General features: G+C 37.2%; 1 pseudogene; it reads right to left on the bottom strand.

Annotated features, from left to right (window-relative positions):
- Window positions 1-1,179: 1,179 nt before the first annotated feature.
- LOC121164992 lies at window positions 1,180-4,757 on the bottom strand (annotated as a pseudogene).
- Window positions 4,758-5,920: the final 1,163 nt, after the last annotated feature.

Genomic DNA, 5,920 nt, shown 5'->3' with positions numbered 1-5,920 from the left:
TTCTCTCAAAGGGCATTTCCAAGTGAAGATTTACTTGATTAATTTGGAGATACAGTAAATAAGACTGTCTTTCATAGAAATTATTTAATCCTAAGGATTTAAAAATAAAAGCTTTTCTTTCTCTCTGTTTCATTTCCATTTGTCTGGGTACTTAGGATTCCAGCCTGTTTTGGAACAAAACTCTTCTATATTTCAATGGAAAATCTGCTATACAAATTCTTACCCTAAATTATTTGGACAAGTCAAGACTTAATCTCATTGACTGGAGACATGGAATGAAATTCTCAAAATTTTTTTGAAACTTGTCCTTGAAAAAGGCATTGTAATTTTTCCTGTGTACTGTATTCCATAAATTGGCATGTCCTTTTAGTTTTTTGCTATTTCAGATAGAATTTTCTGTAACAGGCAGAATTGAGAAATAGTGGTATGCTGGTAAGATATGCAGACAGCAAATGTAAGTGAGTATTGCTGTTTATAGAAATAATTCTTTTAAATCTCACTTTTTAAAAAAATCCACCAATGTGTATTTATAATTTAAAGTTAGGCAAATCTCTGATTTCTGTTATTAAAGAGCAGATTTCAATTAACATTATCCATTGTAGTACATCTTTTCAGGATTAGGTTTCCTCTAAAAATTATATTGTTTGCAATATAAAGAGCACCTCACGATTAATAGAGGTCAAAACAGAACTTTCAAAAATAATTGGGACACTGTAATATCAGGCAAGTAATATTTTTAAATTAGTAAGAGAGTAACATTTATTCCTTTTATTTTTAGCTTATGAAATATATGCTCAATGTAGAAAAAAAGTCATACTTCCACTACAAATAACTGCAACTCTTAACAATTTTTTTAGACTTTTCTAACACTCTGGTATGACAAATAAACAAATAGATTCATATGAGTTGGGACAGCCAGGAATGTTATGAAAAATATGTACATGATGCATGAAAAGCTGGAGTAATGTCTTCCTTCCCAGAATAAGATTACAGAGTTTTTTTGGAGTATGACAGTCGCCTTAATTATTGTATTTAAAACAACAGATTTTATGTTGTAGTGTCAGCTCAAGCTAAGAAATCTGCAATATTTCAATCATGTCAAAAAAGCATTTCCCTTGAAATCTGCTGTTTAAATGACATATCACAGACAAACCCAAAAATACCAAAATAGAATCCTTGTTAGCCCCTGATGAGATTCTTTGCAAGTTAGAGAACAGTTTCTTTAGAAGCAGGGTTCTCTGCAGTTAGCTTTCCTCCCCAGCATGAGCCTCAGGAGCACATGCTGAATGACTGCGATGACTGTCTCCATCTGGAGGATTTGTCCTGTGATCTTTATCTTGTTGCAGTTTTCCATACTGTCCAAATCTTTTTTTTTTAATTTGTATTTCTAAAACTTTACTTTCTGAAGTTTGTTTTAATTCCCATACCTTCTTTCCAATATCAAGCACTTCCCCCCTATATTCTTAGATCTCTTCTGTGATCTTATTAATTTACGAAGCATTACTGCATGGTTCGAGTATCCGTGAATGCACTAGTCTTGGCATCAGTTTTCTCCAGGTGTTTTTCTTAAGTGCAGCTGGATTTGGTACCTTGTCTAATGCGAGATTTTGCATTTCAAAAACACTTTTTACCTTTTTAGTTTCATTCTCCTGATCTTAATTTTTGTCCTCCGTTTGACCTTCTTGCTTTGTTTAATTCTGCAGTTCTTTGTGTGCATCAAACATTGGCTTAAGTTCCATGACTGTTGCTTTGTGTGTGCTCACAGCCTAAGCAGCAGTGTGATGGGGACCACTCGGTGCACTTCCTAATCACCCAGTGACCCGTGACAGCACCCTGGTGGCTTGGCGACAACTCGCTTCTTTGGCTATGTGTTCATTGCTGCATACCATTAAGGTGTTGCCAAATCTGATTTGTATTTATTGAATGCTTTCTCTTCAAGCATGGGATTAAGCGCTGCATTAATGTTTTACCTTACAATAATGAAATATCTGAGGCTGGGTTGCTTTGTAAAGAAGAGATACTTATTTTGGATCGCAGCTCTGGGGTTCTGAGATTGAGGGCATCCCGTTTGGTGATGGCCTTCTTTCTACTTTTATTTATTTAGTTTGTTTTATTTGAAAGGCAGAGAGAATGAGGGCAACAGAGACAGATCCATTCACAGGTAATTCCATCCACAGGCCCACTACTGAAATGTCCACAGTAGTCCTAGCGGGGCCAGGCTGAAGGCAGGAGCCTGAGTACAATACTGGTCTCGGATGTGGGTCAGGGGTCCAAGTACTTGAACTATCCTTTGGTGTGGTCAGAGTACACATGAGCAGGAAACTGGATTACAGGGTGAGGAGGGCAGTGTCAAACCAGATTCTTTAATATAGTGAGTATCCCAAAAGCCGCCCGATCAGTGCTCCAAACGTCTACCCTTTTCTAACTGACACAATCTAGAGGCAGTGTAGAACATCCTGCAGCAACAGCAAGGGAGCATGTTTATGCCTCTGGTTTCTTTCCCCCTTATTACAAAGCTACCAGCATTCAGTCATGAGAGCTCCATTCTGACAACCTTAACTAAACCTAATCACATCCCAAAGGCTGCACCTCTGAACGCTGTGGTAAGGTTCATGTTCCACCTTTTTGCTACCTCACAGTGGGGGTTGCTTTGAACACTGAATCCTTGTGGAACTCACTGAAACTCTACCCAAACATGGCAGGTATTTTAATCCTGAAAGGTCTGCATTAGAGCCTAGAAATATGAGAACCAAAATAGTGAATGACAATATGGTTATTGATACATAGGGAACAATACGGTTATAATTATACATAGGAAACAAGAGAAAGAAATTGAGAATATGAAGTTATGACCTGGAGAGGAGTATAGTTCTGTTTAGTTATTTATAAATTTAGCTTTTAATTTGCTCTGTAGTATTGACATCAAAATGACATCTGTGTACCAAAGCGTATATACGTCAACAGTAAGATACAGCTTTTCACTATACCACTATTAGACTATCTATCTTTTGGGCAGATATAAGTATGTACAATGACCATGTATTTCATTTTAAAGTAGTCTTACCCACACCAATAAGATTATTTATTTATTTATATTTAAAAGGTTTGTTCAAGGGCCTGGTGCTGTAGCCTAGTGGATTAAGCCTTTGCCTTGTAAGCATGGGGATGCCATATGAGCACTGGTTTGTGTCCAGGCTGCCCCACTTTCCATCCTGCTCCCTGCTTGTTGCCTGGAAAAACAGTCAAGAACAGCTCAAAACCTTGGACCCTGCACCTGCTTGGGAGACCAGGAGGAAGCTCCTGGCTCCTGGCTTTGGATCAGCTCAGCTCTGGTCATTGTGGCCACTTGAGGCGTGAACAAGCAAATGGAAGATCTTCGTCTCTGTCTCTCTTCTCTGTAAATCTGTCTTTCCAATAAAATATAAATAAATCTTAAAAAAAAAACATTGTTGAAAAGACAGAGTGATAGAGAGCAAGTAGGAGCTTGCTTCCATCCACTAATTTGGTCCCTAAATGGCCTCATTGACCAGGCGTGGTCAAGCTAAAACCAGGAACCTAGAGTCTGGAATTGATTCATGCCTTCCTGGTGGATGGCGGGGGCTCAAGTACTTGAGCAATCTTTGCCACTTTCCCAGCTGCATTAGCAGGGAGCTGAATCAAAAGTAGAGCAGCTGACTTTTACTTGCTGACTATTATGATTAATGATACATTAAGTTTGTGAGTGTATAGTAGATTAAGATTGTGTCCTTGTAAAAACTGATAGAGGTGAGGTAGGGAGTAATATTGAAGGGTGACGGGGGGTGAGGCAAGTGTGGTCATCTTGGAACCGTACCCGTGAATTGCACAAAATCTATTCTTACTTGTTTTTATATTTTCTATTTTTATTATTTTTTATGTTGTTTTTTATTTTATTTATTTTACACTTGACTTTATAACACAGATTCATAGTCTCTGGGATTCCCCCAGCTCCTCCCTGTACCCTCCCCTCATGGTGAATTAATCCACCTAGTTGCAGTATTACAGTTCAAATCAAATCATAATTCTGTCATTGCAAGCATGTACTTTGCATAGTGTGCCTAGCATCTTATTGTCCAGATAAATTCAACAGTTTTTTGGGGAGACCATCTCTGGTCTGAGGGCAGAGCTGGCAGAATATCATCCCCTCCAATGAAAAGCCGTAACACAACATCAACAACAATTTACAACCTTAAGGAGTTAAATGACATGGTATTGAGTGACCAATATGTTAGAAAATGCAAGTTCTTAACTGCATCCTGTGATTACTTCATTGACATTTCAATTTTAGTTTATACGCAACCAGCTGCTGTAAAATGGCTATAGGGTATTATTCAGCTGTCTCGTGTCTGTTTTCCTTGTTATATTTAGCAGCTTATAGTATTGAAGCATAATTTTGACTGAACTTGGCAAATTTTAGGATAGTCCATGTTGACTTGTGACTCTAACAAGGCATATGCCAACAGTTGAGGCGCAGGACAGTTTTAGGAGGGGTGTGCAGAGAAATCTTCAATACGTTAGTGAGGAGTAACTGATGTTCATGTTCTACCTAGTAAGGTATTCGTGAGTCCAGGCTAACCGTTTCCTGTTTGGTGCTAAGCTTTCCTTGTTCTCTCTCTATGTGATGTAATTTTATTTTTGGGGGGCGGTTCTGGAGCAGCCCTGATGGTCATTGCAAGAGAGGGTACAATTCCATAGGCACAGTGATTCCAGTGATTCTTCCCTCTGTCCCCCTTCCCCATCTCTACTGTTTTCCCCATTATTGTTGCAATATTACAGTTTTAAAAATGTTTAAAGGTAGGTTTGAGAGTTTACAGTTCTCTGGCTTTTAGCTGCTGAGTCAGGAATTGTTTTTCTGGAGTCTGATTCTTTAAATCACCAATTCCCAGACAGTCGGCAGTTAAGACATATAGTTTGACATTATTTTGAACACTTCCAGTTAAATATTGATTATTTCTTGATATATCTTCTACTGTTCATGACTTTTGAAAGTCTCAATGAAGAATTACCACTGTGATGAGATGTGTCTCATTTCCTTCTAACAGGTTGCAGTTACCCAGTTCTTGTTCAGATGAGGTATGCACAAAGTATTAGGACATCTTGTTCAGGTTGCAAAGAAAATTGTGTGTCTTTTCACCTTAGCCATTTTTCAAATTATATTTTGGCTAATGTACTTTCACTGTAATATTTTTTCTCTGATAATCTAATATCTTAGTATCAACTGCTTCCTCGAAATAATTGGCATTTTTGAATTGATGCAGGATTCTTAGCTTCATTTCCTTATCAAATGATACATTCTGCTTCAGTTTAGTCTACTCATGGCACAGAATTTTACTGCTAAGTAGATCAAATAAATCTTTTAAAAAAAGGCAACAAGTTCAAGGAAAACCACTTCTTCCTGACGAATATAAATAGAAGGAATTCACTTTTGAAATATTTAATCCCTTTATTTTCACCTTTTTAATCTAGAAGGTAGGAAGCAGCAAGATGGAAAACTTCAAATGAACAAGGAAGCTTTAGCATGGAAGTAGGAGGGTGGGCCTGTGGCTCAGGCTTTTTTCTTTCTTCATCCTTATCCTTGATTTGTCTTATTGATTCCAACAGGATAGGCTTATTTTTAAGTCTGTAGCGATACATAAGAAACTCACTTCTTCTTTTATTTCTTATGTAAAAATAACACATATACTCTTTTTAAAATTATTAACTTCTCTTGTGCTTTTCTTACTGACCCAAGACCTTGCTTTGGGGTGTGTATATGCATATATATGTCTATGCTAAACATATATAAAACTAAACCTTTTAATTGTTAGACCTTATAAACATTGAACATTAAATATGTCTCTAAACAGATATTAGTTCAGTGTTTTTTTTAAATGGAAATAATGCTAGTCATTGCACTAGAACT

This window comes from Ochotona curzoniae, unplaced genomic scaffold (assembly GCF_017591425.1).
Source record: "Ochotona curzoniae isolate NIBS_2020 unplaced genomic scaffold, NIBS_Ocur_1.0 contig_883, whole genome shotgun sequence".
NCBI lineage: Eukaryota > Metazoa > Chordata > Mammalia > Lagomorpha > Ochotonidae > Ochotona > Ochotona curzoniae.
This window is presented reverse-complemented; position numbering and strand designations above follow the sequence as displayed.